Here is a 19,593-nt window from a genome sequence, read left to right as displayed (position 1 = left end):
ATAAACGCTATTCCAATTTACATTCCCACCAAGAGTGGACCTGGGTTCTCGTTTCTCTACACCCTGGGCCAGAAGGAAACATTGCTGAGCTTTGATTTTCTCTACTTTAAAATGGGGACAATAATTAGTCCCTCCTTATGTGACTGTTGTGAAGATTAAAAGACAATAGGAAAGTATGTAAAGCATTTAGTATTGTGCCAGGCACAAACAAAATGCTATTCAATTGTATAAATCATATAATCATATACTAATTATAGGAGTTCTTAAGATTTAATGGGAAAAATTGGTTAGAGTGGGGACCTTTTGTGTGGGAGGAAAGGAATCAAAAGTGAGATGGTAAAAATCTGCAGAAAAAAAATTAGCAAATTCAAGAGCCACTCCTGTGGTCAGTTACACAGAAAAGAGAAGCAGGGACGAAACAAGGAAGTATGGAGAATGGAACCAAGTGCAAGAGTGGAATGAGGGAGGACCACGACATAGTAGAAATAGGACCAGAGTTAGAGATTTTTGCCAAGGCCACACTGGGCACTCTCAGCTGTTAGCTGCTCTAACAGCAGGAACCCTGTATTATGGTAATGACACAATAATAAGAAAGATGGTGCCCAGATGAGAAAATTACAAGTGGAGCCAAGCATAACTTAATAAGCTCCACCTTGTGGCAAAGGCTTTGAGTCTGTAATGCAAAACCAAGAATGAGGTCTTGAGGGAAATCATTTGTGTAATAAACAAATGTGTCGAGGCTGTTGTTGTTTTGTTTATTTTTTGTTTTCTTTTTTATTATACTTTAAGTTCTGGGATACATATATAGAATGTGCAGGTTTGTTATATAGGTGTACATGTGCCATGGTGACTTGCTGCACCCATCAATCCGTCATCTACATTAGGTATTTCTCCTAATGCTATCCTGCCCCTAGCCACCCACCCTCCAACAGGCCCCAGTATGTGATGTTACCCTCCCTGTGTCCATGTGTTGTCATTGTTTAACTTCCACTTATGAGTGAGAACATGCAGTTGTTTGGTTTTCTGTTCTTGTGTTAGTTTGCTGAGAATGATGGTTTCCAGATTCATCCACGTCCCTGCAAAGGACATGAACTCATTCTTTTTTATGGCTGCATAGTATTCCATGGTATATATGTGCCACATTTTCTTTATTCAGTGTATCATTGATAGGCATTTGGGCTGATTCCAAGTCTTTGGTATTGTGAATAGTGCTGTAATAAACATATGTATGCATGTGTCTTTATAGCAGAATGATTTATAATCCTTTGGGTATATACCCAGTAATGGGGTTGCTGGGTCAAATGGAATTTCTGTTTCTAAATACTTGAGGAATTGCCACACTGTCTTCCACAATGGTTGAACTAATTTACACTCCCACCAACAGTGTAAAAGTGTTCCTGTTTCTCCACATCCTCTCTAGCATCTGTTGTCTCCAGATTTTTAAATGATGGCCATTCTAACTGGCGTGAGATGGCATCTCAATGTGGTTTTGATTTGCATTTCTTTAATGACTAGTGATGATCAGCATTTGTTGGCCTCATAAATGTCTTCTTTTGAAAAGTATGTGTTCATATCCTCAACCCACTTTTGAATGGGTTTGTTTGTTTTTTTCCTGTAAATCTGTTTTAGTTCTTTGTAGATTCTGGATATTAGCCCTTTGTCAGATGGGTAGATTGCAAAAATTTTTTCCCATTCTGTTGGTTGCTGGTTCATTGCCTTTATTTTGTTATTTACCCAGTAGTTACTCAGGAGCAGGAGGTTCAGTTTTCATGTAGTTGTGTGGTTTTGAGTGAGTTTCTTAATCCTGAGTTCTAATTTGATTGCACTGTGGTCTGAGAGACTGTTTGTTATGATTTCTGTTCTTTTGCATTTGCTGAGGAGTGATTTACTTCCAATTATGTGGTCAGTTTTAGAATACACGTGATATGGTACTGAGAAGAAAGTATATTCTGTTGATTTGGGGTGGAGAGTTCTGTAGATGTCTATTAGGTCCACTTGGTCCAGAGCTGAGTTCCAGTCCTCAATATCCTTGTTAATTTTCTGTCTTGTTGATCTGTCTAACATTGACAGTGAGGTGTTAAAGTCTCCCACTATTATTGTGTGGGAGTCTAAGTCTCTCTGTAGGTCTCTAAGAACTTGCTTTATGAACCTGGGTGCTCCTATATTGGGTGCATAGATATTTAGGATAATTAGCTTTTCTTGATGCATGGATCTCTTTACCATTATGTAATACCCTTCTTTGTCTTTTTTGATCTTTGTTGGTTTAAAGTCTGTTTTGTCAGAGACTAGGCTTGTAACCCCTGCTTTTATTATTTTAATTTTTTTGCCTTTCTTTGCTTGGTAAATAATCCTCCATCCCTTTATTTGAGCCTGTCTGTGTCTTTGCACATGAGTTGGGCCTCCTGAATACAGCACGTGGATGGGTCTTGAGTCTTTATCCAATTTGCCAGTCTGTGTCTTTTAATTGGGGCATTTAGGCCATTTACACTTAAGGTTAATGTTGTTATGTGTGAATTTAATCCTGTTATGATGCTAGCTGGTTATTTTGCCCTTAGTTGATGTAGCTTCTTCATAGTGTCGATGGTCTTTACAATTTGGAATGTTTTTGCAGTGGCTGGTACCAGTTTTTCCTTTCCATATTTAGTACTTCCTTCAGGATCTCTTGTAAGGCAGGCTGGGTGGTAACAAAGTCTCTCAGCATTTGCATATCTATAAAGGTATTTATTTCTCTTTTATTTATGAAGCTTAGTTTGGCTGGATATGAAATTCTGGGTTGAAAATTATTTTTTTTAAGAATGTTGAATATTGACTCCCACTCTTTTCTGCCGTGTAGGGTTTCTGCAGAGAAATCTGCTGTTAGTCTGATGAGCTTCCCTTTGTGGGAAACAACCTTTCTCTCTGGCTGCTCTAACATTTTTTCCTTCATTTCAATCTTGGTGAATCTGATGATTATGTGTCTTGGGTTGCTCTTCTTGAGGAGTATCTTTGTGGTGTTCTCCGTATTTCCTGAATTTGAATCTTGGCTTGTCTTGCTAGGCTGGGAAAGTTCTTGTGGATAATATCCTGAAGAATGTTTTCCAACTTGGTTCCATTCTCCCCATCATTTTCAGGTTTACCAGTCGAATGTAGGCTTGGTCTTTTCACATAGTCCCATATTTCTTGGGGGTTTTGTTTGTTCCTTTCCATTCTTTTTTCTCTAATCTTGTCTTCACATTTTAAGTTGATCTTCAATCTCTGTTACCCTTTCTTCGGCTTGATTGATTTAGCTTTTGATACTTGTGTATGCCTCACGAAGTTCTTGTGCTGTGATTTTCAACTCCATAAGGTCATTTATATTCTTCTCTAAACTAGCTATTGTAGTTAGCAATTTGTCTAACCTTTTCTCAACGTTCTTAACTTCCCTGCTTTGGGTTAGAACATGCCCCTTTAGCTTGGAGGAGTTTGTTATTGCCCACCTTCTGAAGCCTGCTTCTGTCAATTTGTCCAAACTCATTCTCTGTCCAGCTTTGTTCCCTTGCTGGCGAGGAGTCGTGATCCTTTGAAGGAGAAGAGGTGTTCTGGTTTTTGGAATTTTCAGCCTTTTTGCTCTGGTTTTTCCTCGTTTTTGTGAATTTATCTACCTTTGGTCTTTGAATGGGGTTTTTGCATGAATGTTCTTTTTGTTGATGTTGATGCTATTCTTTTCTGTTTGTTACTTTTTCTTCCAAGAGGCCCCTCTGCTACAGGTCTCCTGGAGTTTGCTGGAGGTCCACTCCTGACCCCGTTTGCCTGGGAATCACCAGCAGATGCTGCAGAACAGCAAAAATTTCTGCCTGTTCCTTCCTCTGGAAGGTTCATCCCAGAGGGGTACCCACCAGAGGCCAGCCAGAGCTCTCCTGTATGAGGTGTCTGTCAGCCCCTGCTGGGAGATATTTCCCAGTTAGGAGGCATGGAGGTCAATGACTCACTTGAGGAGGCAGTCTGTCCTTCAGCAGAACTCGAGTGCTGTCTTGGGAAAATTGCTGCTCTCTTCAGAGCTGGCAGGCAGGAATGTTTAAGTCTGCTGAAGTTGCACCCATAGCCACCCATTCCCCCAGGTGCTCTGTGCCAGGGAGACTGGAGTTTTATCTATAAGCCCCTGACTGGGGCTGTTGCCTTTCTTTCAGAGATGCCCTACCCAGAGAGGAGGAATCTAGAGAGGCAGTCTGGCTACAGCGATTTTGCCAAGTTGTGGTGGGCTCTGCCTATTTTGAACTTGCTGGCTGCTTTGTTTATAACGTGAGGTGGAAACTGCTTACCCAAGCCTCAGTAATAGGTGGATGCCCTTCTGCCCACAAAGCTTGAGCACCCCGTGTCAACTTCAGACTGCTGCGCTAGCAGTGAGAATTTCAAGCCAGTGGATCTTAGCTTGCTAGGCTCCATAGGGGTGGGATCTACTGAGCAAGACCACTTGGCTCCCTGGCTTCAACCCCCCTTCCAGGGGAGTGAATGGTTCTGTCTTACTGGTATTCTAGCTATACTGGGGTATGAAAAAAAAACTCCTGCAGCTAGCTCAGTGTCTGCCCAAATGGCTGCCCAGTTTTGTGCTTGAAACCCAGGGCCTCGTGGTATAGGCATCCGAAGGGATTGCCTGGTTTGTGGGTTGTGAAGACTGTGGGAAAAACACTGTATCTGGGCTAGAATTCATTGTTCCTCATGGTACAGTCCCTTACAGCTTCCCTTGGCTAAGGGAGGGAGTTCTCTGACCCCTTGTGCTTCCTGGGTGAGGCGATGCTCCACCCTGGTTCAGCTTACCCTCTGTGGGCTGCATCCAATGTCTAACCAGTCCTAATGAGATGACCCAGGTACATTAATTGGAAATGCAGAAATCACCTACCTTCTATGTTGATCTCGCTGGGAGCTGCAGACTGGAACTCTTCCTATTCAGCCATCTTGCCAGCCGCCTAAGGCTGCAGTTTTAAACCCTTGGATAACATTAATGTCTTCCTCAGTCTGCTGACTCTGCTCAAGTCAGTGCAGGTAATAAATAACATTGCTGTCTGCATCTTTCTGTTCTATGTATTGTCATTGTTTCTATTAAGAAAACACAGAGGGAGAAAAGATGTAAGCTGCTTCTTCTGGTGTCTTGAGGAGGTTAGCAGGGTACAGGGTAATCCCAGAAGCCTGTTATTTAGTATTTTCTCTCTCTTTCCTACCTTTGCCTGGAAGGGATGAACTTAGAGCGAGGAATAAAGCATGAAGTCAACAACCATTATTCCGCGCATATACGTACACACCCACACATGGTAAACCAAGGTCTTTGGTAAGTGCTATGCAGGAAAACATAATCCCTGGGCTCAGAATTTTGGGTTTTTCTGGAGAAAGTGACCACACAGGGGAACATCTTATGGAGCAGCAGACCTATATGGTCATTTTAATGCAGGGTAAAATCAGTTCCTAAGTCTCAGTGGAAAAGGGAATATCTCATTCTGAAGGCATGAGTCAAAAACTTCTTCCCTGTATTGGCTGCACTGATTTGAGTGTGCAGCTTTAGCAAGGTAAGGTTTCTTTTGGAGCTGTGAGGCTCCTCACCTGTTGCAAGCTGATGAGGATGAAGTAGACTTGTCTGTCTCTCTGCTCTTTTCAGGGGTGGACATTCCTCTTCCCTGAATGTTTGACTTTCACTGTCCTGTCTCTCAGACACCAGCACTTGACCTCATTCCCTGTCTGTCTTCCCTGGACTATCACTATAACATAAAGACCTGTTTTATATTATAATCCTGCCTTTTATTTTTGATTTCCCAGGAGCTTAGCAATATTGTTGAAATATAGCTATGGCATGATGTGAAGGCAAAAGGAGACAAGGTACCGATCGTCCCAGCCTTAACTCATGTTCTTCCCCTTTAACAGGAAATTAAAGACATCTCGAAGTTTGTACTCAGCCTTCTTCCAGCCTACTTCAGTGTATGAACTTGAAATGATCCAGTAGCAGATGAGAGTTTTAGAATGCTCTGGTGATCCTAGCTTAGGAAAAGTGAGCTTTTGATACTCAGTGGATAAATCCATGCATTGGGGTGCTAACTTTGCCACCTGCCTTTCTGTAGTTTTTATTTTTCTAACCATATACCGCTTTTCTTTTTCTGATGTCCCTCTGTCATGCTATCTGGGAGGCACGGAGTGGGATGACCTAAAATTGGAGAAGGAGGTTAATTGAAATGAGGCTTGTCTGAGCCTAATGTAGCCAGCCTTTGGAGAGAGTGGTCTGAAATGGGGATGGCGGGTAGAGGACCAATAAATGTTTTCATGCTTTGCCATATACCAGGTCTGTCCATGAAAAACCCTCTTGATCTTTATTGACATTAATTAAAATAAGAGTAAATATGCAAGTCTGCATATTATTCTGTCCAGACTGTAAAGAGAATGTTTAATTGTAAAGAAGGAACAACAGAGGTACGTGTTGAATCTGGGGGACTGAGAGTCTGTTATTCTCTTTATGAAATGTGGTGTTATATAACCTTCCTGAATACTGTCACTTCATCTGCTGCCTCTCTTCTCTGTGTTGGGCTGAAGAAAAAGCAAGTTGTGCCTCCAAAGTAGAGTTAGATGCTAGAAAATTTGTTTCTTCTTTTCTTGTGATTCTACCTTTACAAGAAGAGAAAAGTAGATCCTGGATGCGTCATCCTTCAGTTCTCTTAACATGTTTATTTCAGTGTTGTTTACATGCAAAAATGACTCCTCAATACAAAAATAATATACTTAAGAAATACCTAAATATCCGGAGTAAAATACGAGAGTATCTGTTTACCACCTTGATTCCTTTCTCACTTAACTGTCTTCTGTGAATGCCTGATTGTATCAATTACCTCTGGGTTTAGGTGACTTCTGAACCACAAATATGTCCTTGTCACGTGTCTTGCACATCACGTCATTGTCTCTGGGTTTTGATCTCCCTAGATTTGTCTTATGTTCTTTCTTTATTTAGGGAGCCTTGACATTTCTGGCTCACAAAGTTTAGAATGCAGAATTTCTTATCTAGCAATAATACTTAAACAACAGAGCAATGCCACAGATTTACTTTGTTTTTCAGTAATTTTTTATGTTGTTTCATGGGATTTTGAGAAGGCAGGATGGTGGTTGCAAATGTTCTACATTTGATCTAATCTTTTCATATAAATTTAGAGACGTGGTTTAGACTGCTTAAATAATTTGACTATTACTGAATGGCTCCTAGAATAGCATCTGTTAAAGGTATTTAGTAAAAGTTTGCTGATGAATGGTTGTGAGTTAAGCCAAGACTAGAACTGGGTCTTCCAAGCCTTGGTTGTGTACTCTTTCCATGACAGCAGGACAGCATACTGATACCAAATTTTCTTTTTTTTGAAGATGGAGTCTCACTCTGTACTCCAGGCTGGAGTGCAGTGGCGTGATCTTGGTTTACTGAAACCTCACCTCCCAGGTCCCGGTTCAAGCAATTCTCCTGCCTCAGCCTCTGGAGTAGCTGGGATTACAGGAACGTGTCACCACACCCAGCATATTTTTGTATTTTTAGTAGAGACGGGGTTTCACTATGTTGCCCAGGCTAGTCTTGAACACCTGACTTCATAATCCGCCCACCTCAGCCTCCCGAAGTGCTGGGATTACAGGTGTGAGCCACTGCCCTCAGCCCCAAGTTTTCTATAAATTATGACTTTTCTGGGTTGGATGCAGTGTTATTTGGGAAGCAGATGCTTAAAACGTAAGATCATAGTTTAAGTAGCTATGTGAATTAGCATAGGCTTGCAATAACATAGCCTAAAAAAACCTGCCCAGGAGAAACTGGCCTCTAGACAACTAAGTTTGTTAATAGAAAATGATAATGCAGTTGGAAGCTTATGTGTAAACTCTTTGCTGTCTGTTTTTTCTTTCTGACACTTTGAACATGAAGATAATGCTAATCATTCTGTCTTCTGTTACTGAGTTGTTTGAACCTATAAATGTGACTTTGCACAAATAAGGCAAATGATCCAAAGGCAAGATTCTGATGACACTCACAGCGGATTTTTGTGTTAAATGAACTGCTGAAGGAAATCCATAGATTTGAAATTATTTGGGGTTATCTGTAGACTTGAGCTAAACTCCAATAGCCTATGATTGATAAATGCTTTCATTCATTCAAAAAGTATTTATTGAGCATCTACTATATGCCAGGACTTAGGTACATGGAATCCTAGAAATACAGCAGTCAACAAAATAGACATGGCCCTCACAAGGCTTTCCATTTAATATATGGAAGGGAGACATTCAAGTAATAATTATACAGTCAGACGTTTTGTTATAATTCTATTAAGTGATGAGTTGAGAAGAGTATTTTATAAGAGTTTAGTGTCTTCATGCAATAGAAGAAAATTCAGTGTGGCTGGAGGGATAGGAGCTGGGTCACATGTTTTCCTAGGGTACCATGCCATGTGCCCCTTGCCAGCAGTGCCTAGAGGAATCTGTAGACATGCTTATGGTGAGGAAAATGTTATTAAGTTATGTAGGTTTGAAGCTCAGTATATTCTTCCCTGCAGAATTTTTTCTTTCAAAGCAGGAGGATCAATTTTCAAAGAACAATGGGTGACACCAGCACTATTTGCATTCATCCAGAAGCCCAGCTAAGCAGATAAGGCTGTCTGTGCTGTTGATGCCTGAATTATATCTTCCAGGATTTCACTAAGCAGAATTTTCTTTATCCCGTGTTTTTTTAAATACAGAATTTTGCTCACAGTAACTTGGTAATCTATACCAGATTTAATTTATTCTGTTTTGGCACTAATCACAGACTGAATTATTTACATGGGAATAACTTTAAAATCTGTGTTTTGCACCTTCCAGACAAAATTAGAATTATAGTATGTAAACTGCACGAGGAAAGGAAATCTCTTCCAAGTTGGATCCTCCTGTGAGTTTAAATGTGGAAAGCAGATGCTATTTTTTGTCCTCTTTTAAAAAAGTAAACTTAATTTTAGAATCATTTCAGATGTCAGAAAAATTGCGAAGGCAGTACAGAACGTTCATCTGTATCCTACGCCAGTTTCCCCAGTTTTAACTTTTTATGTTTGTCACGATTGATGAACAAATGTTGCTAAGTGTTATTAACTAGAGTCCACCTTGTATTTTCATTTCCTTAGTTTTTGCCTAATGTCCGTTTCCTGCGTCAGGATCACATCTAGGACACCACATTAATTCAGTCATTACGCATCTTCAGGCTTCTTTTGGCTGTGGCCATTACTCAGTCTTTCCTTGTTTTCAATGACTTGAGAGCGTTGAGGAATGCTGGTCAGGTATTTCGTTGGGTGCTCCTTGACTGGAATTAGCTTGATGTTTTACTCATGATTAGACCAGGGTTATGGGTTTCCGAGAGCAAGGTCACAGAGGTAAAACGCTATTCTCACCACATCATGTTAATCAACATGACTCATCACTGATTCATTTTGAACACCTGGTCGAGGCAGTGTCAGGTTTCTCCACTGTAAAATTACTTCCCTCTCCCTCCACCCCTTCATACTTTACTCTGGGAAAAAGTCACCTTCTCCTTTAGGGTGGAATATCTGCATAAACTTTTTGGAATTCTTCTGTACAAGAGTTTTCTCTTCTCTCCCATTTATTTATTCAATTAATCATTCATTTATATTGCTATGGACTCGTGGATATTTATTTTAACTTTGAGTTATAATTGAATGCTATTTTATTTTGCTGTTCAAATTGTTCCAGCTTTGGCCTTTGGGAGCTCTTTCAGTTGCTTTTTGTGTCCCTTTGACATGTCCCATCCTTGTGGGATTTTTGGAATACTTTTTTGTTGTTGTTGACTTTCTGACAGAGCAAGATGCTTCAGGCTCATCTTGTATATTTCCTGACCTGGTTCTAGGTACTTATTTTTTTTTTTAATATATATATTTTTTTTTTGAGACAGAGTCTGGCTCTGTCACCCAGGGTGGAGTGCAGTGGCATGATCACAGCTCACTGCAACCTTTGCCTCCTAGGTTCATGGAATTCTTCTGCCTCAGCCTTCTGAGTAGCTGGGATTACAGGTGGCTGCCATGCTCAGCTAATTTTTTGTATTTTTAGTAGAGATGGGATTTCACCATCTTGGCCAGGATGGTCTCGAACCTCTGACCTCAAGTGATCCACCTGCTTTGGCTTCCCAAAGTGCTGTGATTACAGGTGTGAGCCACTATAATCTGTGTTTTTTTAAAAACATAAGAAATACTGTGCTTATTATAACTATTGACAACTTGACGTGTTGTAAACCTTAAGGTTAAAAAACCCCCCAAAATCAAAGTCTGAAAAGTCCAAACTGAGGAGATTATTCTACTATTTGGTCTTCATGTTTTCCTTGACCTTGGGCCATCCCTGGTGGAAGGGCTGAGTTCATGAATTTGTGTTTTGGGTGCTGTCCTGAGGATGACAGGAAGAGTCCAGATCAGCAAACCTTTCCAGTAAAGGCCCAGATAGTAAATATTTTCTACTTTGCAGTCCAGAAGCTCCTTGTTGCAGCTACTCAACTCTGTGTTTGTGGTGTGAAAGCAGCCATAGACAATATGCAAATGAACTGGGTGGCTGTCTTCCACTATTTCCTCTTTTAAAAGTGTAATCTCTGTTTCCAAAAGTGGATGGTGTCCTGAACCTGGTCTGTGGGCTGCAGTTTACCTGTCCTGTGTTAAAAGAACTGTCTGGGCAGACGTGAGTTCAAGTCTTGTCATTTGCTGACTTGGTGTTAGGCAAGTAATTTAACTTCCAACAGCTCCAACATTCTTTAGCTTAATAATGGGCATGATAACAGTATTAATGTTGGTCCCTTATAAAGTTTAGGGTTTAAATGATATAAGTAAAACACTTAGCTCCATGTCTATTACCCATATTAGGGTGATTACATCATTTCCTGTTAAAAGAGGACTCCTGGGGAGGAAAGTAAGTGATATTAGCCATTGATCATGTAGGGACAAGGGGTGTGAACAGTGACCATCCAAAGTCTATCCCAGAATGTGTATCCACCCTAGCTATTATTATTAGAATCATCTCTGTTAGCTGCTAATGCCTCTAATTTCCTGCAAATGTTCTGTCCTCCTGCTTCCTATGTCAGGACCTGGACTGGGCCTGCTTAGTGCTCTGAAATTACCCTTTCTTCTTTTTTCTCTTTGATCTCAGGAAATGATCTGATTTGATGAGCGGAAGACCATGTTACTTGATCTGGTTCAGCTTAGATACTTCATGTTAAAATCTGGTGAGTTTCCCCTTTAAGAGTTGGCAGTTTGCAATTAAATGTGATGCTCTACACATGTTCAGTTGTTACGATAATAATTTTTTCTTTCCTTTCTGCATGTACTGAACTTCCTAGCTCTACTGTTGAGATTTGTGATTTGCCATTTGCTTTGACCTCGGGTTACTGTGAGCCTTTTCGTCTTTACCTTGTGTGTGCCTGATTACCTTTTTCTGCCTTAGCTCCTTCACCTAATTACTCTCACTGGGAAGATTCTGTTTTTCCAGAAGATGTAGGCCTTTTGGCTGCCGTTAGTTACCCTTCTTTCCCTTGGTGTACAGAAGGGGAACAGAGGACTGGCATAAAGAGGAAGGCGAGGCCGTTGCAGTGTTTGTCAGTGTGGTCTTGACCTTGTGAAAGAATGAGCTGGATCCTCATTAGCATGCAGGTTTCTGGGGAGCCCTGGGCACACTGACTTAGATTCCCTGGTGGCAATGCCTAGGAATTAGCATTCCTCAAATACTCCTGATGATTCTAATATGCTCTAAAGTTTAAAAACGACAGCAATAAAGAATGTCTCTGAAAAGGGAGTATAAATTACAAGAAGCAATCTGGCATTATATTTTGTAGAGAACTCTCCTTGAGATCAGAGATCTGTCTTCTGTGCCAGAAGCCACTGCTAAAGTTCTGACCTAAGTGAGTTTTCAAGATATTTTCTGATTGCTTTCACTTTTCTCTTTCCTTGAATATCTGTTGCAAAGAAGTGCAAACAGGTCCTCTTACTGGACAGGGAGGAAGTATTTGGAGGTGGGTTTTGATGGAGGCTTTGAAGGGTAGGAGATAAGATGGCTGGGGCTATGTTTAAAAAAATTCTTCAAAGTTGGGGTAATTGAGGATGATAGGAAGTCAAGGGAAGAGAAGTGAGGTATGGGAAAAGTCAAGAGGGAACAGGAGGGTGGAGTTAGTGGAGGGATGTAGATGTATTTTAGCCTATAAACAGCACGTGCTGCAAGGGATTGAAGGACAAGGTTGAATCATCCTAAGGAAAATTTCTCTAGCAGGACTCAGAAGAAGAATAGGGAATTATTGAGAGTTTTATTTAAGGCATACATTGGTTTAGTAATCCATACTTGCCCAGATTTTCTTTCCATGTATTTATAGGAAGACAGTTATTTTGAGGGAGGAATTTCAAATGCCTTAGTGGTGTGAATAGCAAAGACTTCCAAAGATCCTAGTTTTCAATTTGAATAGCATCTGTGTTCATGTTTAATGGTATTTCTTTATCACACATGTCATGAGCGCCTACTTGATGTGTACCAAGCCAGGCACCATTGGTGAGACACAAAAGCATAACCTTGCATTTTCAAGGAGGTTTTCTCCTTGGGGGGCAACTGAGAAGGCACATATGAACAGCGAAGTGTTAGTAAAGCCTCTGCGACTGTTACATGTCTCATTCTTTTCATGAGCAACTCAAAGGAGATGGCTTCTGAAGTGAGATGTCTTGGGATAGGCCTCAATGGTTAAGACAAAGTAAGGGAAAAGGAACTGAGCATTTTATATGTGCGTATTGTCTACCAGTGACAAGGGGGTGAAAATATGCATGGTTGGTGTGAGGAAGGGCAAGTTGTTCCATCTGTTGGCACTGTGGGTTGTTTCTGGGGTGCAGTGGGAGATGACATGAAACATCAGCTTGGGGTAGATTATAAAAAGGGCCTCAAGAGTCAGACTCCAGGTTCAGTGGGAGGTCATACTGTAAGATTTTTTTTTTTTTAAAGAGAGTCTCTGTTGCCCAGGCTAGAGTGCAGTGGCACAATCATGGCTCACTGCAGCTTTGACCTCCTGGGCTCAGGTGATCCTGCATCATCCTCCTGAGTAGCTGGAACTAGAGGCATATACAACCATGCCCAGAAAAGTTTTTTTTTTTTTTTGTAGAGATGGAATTTTGCCATATTGTGCAGGCTGGTCTCTAACTCCTGGGCTCAAGCAATCTGCCTACCTTGGCCTCCCAAAGTGCTGGGATTACAGGCATAAGCGACTGCGCCCAACTATAGCTATGAGATTTTGAACAGGGGGATGATACGCTGAGAATTGTTTAGAAACATTTAGTGGGTATATTTTACTAGAAGGAGTGAAGTTGGGACTTGCTAGAGGGAATGAGTCATGTGAAGAAAGTCTTTTGATAATACCAGCATGGTAAGAGCCAGACAAAGGTGAACACAGTGGGAATGTAGAGGAGGGATGGGTTAAAAGATGTTGCAGAAGAATACCCCACATGCCTTATTTTCTCAATGACTCTATGAGGGGGTATTTTTATCCCTGTCTGTAAGATGAGGAAACTGAGGCACAGAAAAGTTAACTTACATATCCAAAGACATATAACTAGTAAGTAGCAGGTATACTGCTGTGCTGTCCAATGTGGTAGCCACTAGCTATGTGAGACTACATAGAGTTAATTATAATGAAATATTTAAAAATTAGATCCTGCGATATCTGTCACATTTCATGTGTTCCTTAGCCACATGTGCCTATTACGTTAGATGGTGCAGAAAATTTCTGTTGTTGCAGAATGTTCAATTGAACAAATTTTGAACCTATGTCTTCTAACTCTTGAGTGAATGTTCTTAATGCACTCCACCACTGATATTAACAAGAAACCTCCCTAGTTTCTCACTAGATTGCTAGGCCAAAGAAGAGCAGCAGAGAGGACTAATACAGCATTTTAATGGTTTATCAATATTATTAATGAAACTTATTAAATGCCCCTATTGTATGTCCTTTTCAGTGAGTTAGGTTCATTTAAATTACATCAGGAGAAAACAAGCTAATATTAATTCAGAACAATATACCTCTACAATGATAACCATAACATTTTAGTCTTCTAGGAGGTACAGATTGCCGTCTGTTTATAGTTGAGGCCTTACTTCTAATTTGAAGATTCTATCTGGCACATTTTCAGTTTGGTAAGATAGCGTAATCATGGTCGTAAATCCTTTTCTCTCTCAGGTTCTCTCTAAGAGGCTCTTCAGTTCACTTTTAAATGGGCTACAAAAGCTTACTGGAAAGATGGATGTCTTCCTTGTCTGAGCACAATATTATTAAAGCAAGGACGCCGATGAGATTGCTAAGTGATACAGGATCTGGGATAATGTTAAACTGCAGAGACATTTATTTCCTTATTTCGGATGAAAATGGAGAATCTCACTTTCATTAGGGGGAGCTGGCATATAATTCTTTAGCTATTAGGACAGTGACCTTACATTTCCTGTAACCATCAGCATTTAGCCAAAATGTTTTACCACCTTGGAACATTAGGTGTATGGGGGCTGCACCTTCCTTTAAGAGGGTGGCTGGAGGGCCTTATCAGAATGCTCAATTTGTGAGTTGTTTCACTAGGTGATTTTGCGCCATCTCCTCTGGTTTTCATGTGCAAGGATGTTAAGCCTATGATAATATTGTGAACCCCTCAACAGTACTTTCCCCTAATTTCCGCAAGGCAATAATGCAGAATATTGCACTTCATAGGCCTGTGCTATGCAAGACTGGCTTCTTTGTTCCTCTTGCTTCCCTTCAGTGATCTGAGTATGCTTTTCAGGTGGGTGATTCTTTGTATCAGTAGGTAGATATTATAAAGCCTATTAAGGGGTGCAAAGTGGAAGAATGCTGGCTCCCTACTCTTAGGAAGCTTTAAAAAAGTATCCTGAAAATAAACCTTTGTCTTTTTTCTCCCCCAGGTTCCGATGATTATAGCCAAGTTTAAAGGTCACATTGTAGTTTAACTTGGTTTGGGTCCTGGATTATTGTTTAATATTTACCAAGCATTCACTTGTCAGCAAAAGTGAATTGTGCTCACGTAAAACTGACCATTCTTTTCTCTTGGTTTGTTTCTGAATTATTCCACTTTCATCAAATCCCTCCCAAACACAGATTTATTCTTGCTTCTTTTTCACATTGGAAGGAAGGTCCCAGACTCAGGATGAAGGTGGTATAGGGATTTCCCATTTTAGGCTTTTCAGTGCCTAAAACTACACTTTTTATTAGTAAGGCATTGTTTAGAAATCTTGCAATGGATCCTACGGTATTTTTTACCCTTAGTTGTTAAATTGACCTACATGAACACTTGTAGTTTTTCATCATGAAAAATTTTAACCATTTTTCATTTTTTTGTACCTGCCAAGGAACAAAATGCCTCGTTTGACCCTAAACAATTTGTTTTGGTTTCTATAGCTTGTGAATTCAGGTGCAGAATTACATTCTTTCTTGGTTGCTGATTAAAAAGGCAGACCTGGAAGATAGTCTTCTGTTCTGAGTAGTACTAGGTATGTAGAATTCTTTTTTGAGACAGAGCTTTTCACTGTTAACCAGGCTGGTGTGTAGTGGTATGATCTTGGCTCACTTCAACCTTCACCTCCAGATTCAAGTCATTCTTCTGCCTCAGCCTCCTGAGTAGCTGGGACTACAGGCGCCCACCACCATGCCTAGCTAAATTTTGTATTTTTAGTAAAGATGAGGTTTCACCATGTTCTCCAGGCTGGTCTTGAACTCCTGACCTTAAGCGATCAGCACACCTTCACCTCCCTATGTGCTGGGATTACAGGTGTGAGCCACTGCGCCCTGCCTAGGATCCTTTTTGGATTGTCAGATTATTCCCATTACCGGCCAGGATGCCATGCAGTGACTGCTGTTACCAAAACCAGACTGCCATCCTGGAAAGGAAAATAGGTCATGATTGTGTGTGAGCTCAAATTTAGGGAGAATAAAATCGGGAAACCAAGAGCTACTTTGTTACTTAAAACAGTTTCCTTTTTTTTTTTTTTTTTTTTTTTTTTTTAGAGTATAATTATAATTTTGGTTTTTTAAAAAATAACTTCAACTTTTATTTTAGATTTAGGGAATGCATGTGCTGGTTTGTTACACGGATATAATGCGTCATGCTGAGGTTTGGGGTATGAATGATTCTGTTACCCAGGTTGTGCTCATAGTACCCAATAGGTAGTATTTCAGCTCTTGCCCTCCTCCCTCCCTCCCACCTCTAGTAGGCCCACTGTCTATTGTTCCTGTCTTTACATCCATAGGTACCCAATGTTTGGCTCCCAATAATAAGTGAGATAGAACATGCGGTATTTGGTTTCTGTTCCTGTGTTAATTTGCTTAGGATAATGGCCTTCAGCAGCCTTCGTGTGCATCCATGTTGCTGCAGAGGACATGATTTCATTCTTTTTAAATACACGTTGTACATATTCCACATTTTCTCTATCCAGTCCAACATTGATAGGCACTTAGTTTGTTTCCGTGGCTTTTCTGGTGTGAATGGTGCTGAAATGAACAAAAGAATGCATGTGTCTCTTTTTGTAGAATGATTTATTTTCTTTCGGAATAGGATTGCTGGGTTAAATGGTAGTTCTGTTTTTAGTTCTTTGAGAAATTTCTACACTGCTTTCCATGGTGGTTGAACTAATTTACATTCTTAGCAACAGTGTGTAAGAGTTCCCTTTTCTCTGCAGCCTTGCCAGCATCTGCTATTTTTTCTCTCTCTAATAGCCATTCGGACTGATGTGAAATGATAACTTTTTGGGTTTTGATTTGCCTCTCACTTATTGGTAATGTCAAGCATTTCTCATGTTGACAAAGAATTTATGGCTTTGTCATAAATTTTTGTATTTTTAGTAGAGGTGGGATTTCACCATGTTCACCAGGCTGGTCTTGAACTCCTGACCTCAAGTGATTGGCCCACCTTGGTCTCCCTAAGTCCTGGGATTACAGGGGTAAACAACTGAGCCTGACCTAGGATCCTTTCTGGGTTATAGATTCGGGTGCAGAATTATATTCTTTCTTGGTTGCTGGTTAAGAAGGCAGACCAGAAAGACAGTCCTCTGTTCTGAGTAGTACTAGGTGTGTAGAATCCTTTTCTGAGACAGAGCCTCATTCTGTCACCTATGCTGGAGTGTAGTGGTGCAATCTTGGCTCACTTCAACTTCTGCCTCCTGGGTTCAAGCAATTCTCTTGCCTTGGCCTCTGATTACAGGCACCAGCCACCATGCCCAGCTAATTTTTTGTATTTTTTAGTAGAGACACGGTAGATGGATGATTCTGATTTTTGATTTAACTTGCCACTCTATGCTTTTTTAGTGGGGTGTTTAGAACATGTACTTTCAAGGTTAATATTGATAGGTGATGTTTTGACTCTATCATCAAGTTGTTAGCTGATTGCTTTGTAGTTTCCATTGCGTGGTTGCTTTTTAGGGTCTGTGGACCGTGTGCTTAAGTGTGTTTTGTGGTAGCAGGTATCATTCTTAGGTTTCCATGTTTAAAACTTCCTTGAGGAACTCTTGTAAGGCTGGTCTAATGGTAAAGAGTTTCATTTATTACACATTGAAATCTACTAAATTACCTACCTCTCTTTTCTTTCTTTCTTTTTTTTTTTTTGAGACGGAGTTTCGCTCTTGTCACCCAGGCTGGAGTGCAATGGTGCGAACTCGGCTCACCACAACCTCTGTCTCCTGGGTTCAAGCAATTCTCCTGCTTCAGCCTCCAGAGCTGGGACTACAGGCGTGCAGCACCATGCCCAGCTAATTTTTGTATTTTTAGTAGAGACGGGGTTTCACCATGTTGACCAGGATGGTCTCGATCTCTTGACCTTGTGATCCACCTGTCTCGGCCTCCCAAAGTGCTGGGATTACAGGCGTGAGCCACCGCGCCCGGACTTCTCTTTTCTTTTGACATACATTGTCTAATCACCAACCTTCTAAACACCAAGCGACTAGCAGTGGTAACATTAATAAAATCACTCTATCTCTGTTTCTTTATCTGAAAAATGAGATGAAAATAGTATTCTGATAGTGTGTGTATTAGTCAGTTAGGGCTGCCATCAGAATACCACATTCTGGGTGGCTTAAACAACACAAGTTATTTTTCTCAGTTTGCAAGGCTGGTAGTCCAAGATTGAGGTACCAGCATGGTTGGTTTTGGGTGAAGCCTCTCTACTTGGTTGCAGATTGCTGCCTTTACCTATGTCCTCACATAGCCTTTCTTCTGTGTGCATATAGCATTGGAATCTCTTCCTTTTATTATGAGAACACCAGTGCCACTGGATTAGGACCCCACTCTTATGACCTCATGTAACCTTAATTGCCTTAAAGGCCCTATCTCTGTAGTCACATTGGAGGTGAGGGCTTGAAGATGTGAATTTGGGGGTAGGTACAATTTAGTCCATATGTGTGTTTTGGGGGTTAAATGAGATAATATATGTGAAGTGCTCAGCTCTGTGTCTGACACATAGTACTCTCTCAATAAATAAAACAACTCAATTGGATACCTGTTATATGCCAGGCATGTTCTAGATGCTAAAGGATACTGCGGTAAACAAAATAGATCAAAATTTGTGATGGAATGGAGTTCATATCGTGCTGTAATTATTTTATTTATTTTTGAGACAAAGACTCATTCTGTTACCCAGTCTGGAGTACAGTAATATGATCATAGCTCACTGCAGCCTCAGACGCTGGGGCTCAAGCAGCCCTCCCAGCTCAGACCCTGGAATAGCCAGGACTATAGGCATGCACCACCTTGCCCAAATAATTCTTCTATTTGTAGAGACAGGGTCGCACTACTTTGCCCAAGCAGGTGTTAAACTCTTCGCCTCAAGAGATCTGCCCTCATTAGCCTCCCAAAGTGCTGGGATTATAGACATGAGCCATTGTACCTAGCCTGTAATGGGTTACTATTAGCAAAAATAGTAAATAACAACTAAGAAAACCTTATCCTATAGTTGCCTAAAATTTTATTGGGGTCTGGTTAGTAGAGTGTGGTCAGCATGCTGTTGCAGAAAGGCATTTGGACTAAGGGATTGGGAGCTTCTTTTGGCTCTGGCTTTAATTGGAGACCTTGACAACTTCTTAACCTCTTTGGGCCACCTTTCTTGAGCTACTCCCTTTGTGATAGGAGGCTGGAGATGGATCTGGTCAGTGGTCATTCTTATTTTGCAGAAACCTGTAGAAATTCACAGAAGATACACATTTAAAGCTACACCCAAGTTGGGCTTCATATTTCAGGGTGCATTTACAAAAAAAAAGTTACAAATTTCCCTAAACTATTTTTCTCACATGGAATAGCTGTATTACTTTAATTTTAAAATCCATACTAGACATGGGAAAAATAAACCTCATCAGAAAGGCAGTTGTTCATGATGAGAAAAAGAATCAGGTTGATGCTTTGAATCTCCAAACACATTAACCTTATTTTATAATTCAGTGCTATGTTATTGAATTTGATTGTATGGTATGACCATACTGGTAGAAAACTGACCTTTAAAAAGAGAGTTAACAGGAATACAAAAAGCCTGAGATGGATATTTAAAGGATGTCTGAATTTCTGTAACTTTGGCAGACATAGATTTCTCCTGTATCAGATAATTTCCTCTA

General features: G+C 40.5%; 1 long non-coding RNA gene across 1 annotated transcript in view; it reads left to right on the top strand.

Annotated features, from left to right (window-relative positions):
• LOC119468691 overlaps positions 1 to 12,251 on the top strand; it is a 16,646-nt gene extending 4,395 nt beyond the window's left edge. The window contains exons 2-3 of the long non-coding RNA XR_005197440.1: positions 11,125 to 11,200; positions 11,807 to 12,251. This is a non-coding gene — a long non-coding RNA (uncharacterized LOC119468691). The remainder of the gene's footprint in view (positions 1 to 11,124; positions 11,201 to 11,806) is intronic.
• Positions 12,252 to 19,593: the final 7,342 nt, after the last annotated feature.

This window comes from Cebus imitator, unplaced genomic scaffold (assembly GCF_001604975.1).
Source record: "Cebus imitator isolate Cc_AM_T3 unplaced genomic scaffold, Cebus_imitator-1.0 Scaffold474, whole genome shotgun sequence".
In the NCBI taxonomy this organism is placed as follows: Eukaryota; Metazoa; Chordata; class Mammalia; order Primates; family Cebidae; genus Cebus; species Cebus imitator.
This window is presented reverse-complemented; position numbering and strand designations above follow the sequence as displayed.